Genomic DNA, 1015 nt, shown 5'->3' on the forward strand with positions numbered 1-1015 from the left:
TCAGAGCAGCCCAACGTTCAGGTTGTGTCACGAGTATCTCTGGTTGCTTTTAGCCAGATTAATAGTGAGAATCAGAGGCCAAAAGCAGATTTGAAAAGGTTTAGGAAAACATAACATTTGGAAAGTTTTAAAAAATAACATTTAGCTAGAAAAGAAAGATGCATAAAGCTGGAGCCAAAGACATGTGTTTATTGAAGAGTGCCATTAAAACAAAGCCAAGTACTTTGCACCAAGTTAAGAAGAAAGAAGTCTTGAGGGCAACTCAGAAATCAGTAAGCTCCCATCCACCACAGAGGAAAGGGTGCACAAGTATAAACTCCCTAGAAAGATTTTGCTTTGAGAAAAAAATCCCAAGGCTCCCTGCACAAGTGATGCTACTTAGGAGTTTGGTTCCCTGGGATTTGCTTCTCCTTGCTCAGCCATCCAGGCACTCAGAGCCACTGGAGCCATGTCCAAGTGGCCAGACTTCTGCTTAAGCTGACAGCTGACCTTGGTGTCTTCCATAAGATGCTGGCTTTGCAGACATGTAGGATACAGAAACTGTAGATGGAGAGAGGTTTCTACCCAGACAACAGAGGGAAGGCCTTGAAGGTGGGCCATATGTGATGTGTATCTCTTGCTAGGAAGCCTTGAGAGGGCAGTGCAGGGAGCTGTGCGAGGGGAAGGCAAAGCTACAGCGGAGACCTCAGGCAGTCCGAGGTGCCAGAAATACGGAACAGCTGCCAAGGAAAGCTCAAATAGTGAAGAGAGCCAGCCCAAGAGAGGTTGTGTGGACTGCAGCAGGCAAGGCCATAGATGAGGGGGCGCCCAAACCCTTTGAAACTCATATCTCACCACTGTGTGCCCTGGATGCTGAACATGGAGCTACAGGACTTTAATGTTTGTCCTGCAGGGTTTTGGTATTACTTGGTCCAATCCATCTCTGTTCCTCCATTCCTCCTTTTTAGAATGGGAATGTTTACCCTATGCCACTCGATCTTGAGAACATGTAAGTTGCTTTTTTATATATATATAT

The sequence above is a fragment of the Octodon degus genome, unplaced genomic scaffold (genome assembly GCF_000260255.1).
Source record: "Octodon degus isolate 3935 unplaced genomic scaffold, OctDeg1.0 scaffold00090, whole genome shotgun sequence".
Taxonomy (NCBI): Eukaryota; Metazoa; Chordata; class Mammalia; order Rodentia; family Octodontidae; genus Octodon; species Octodon degus.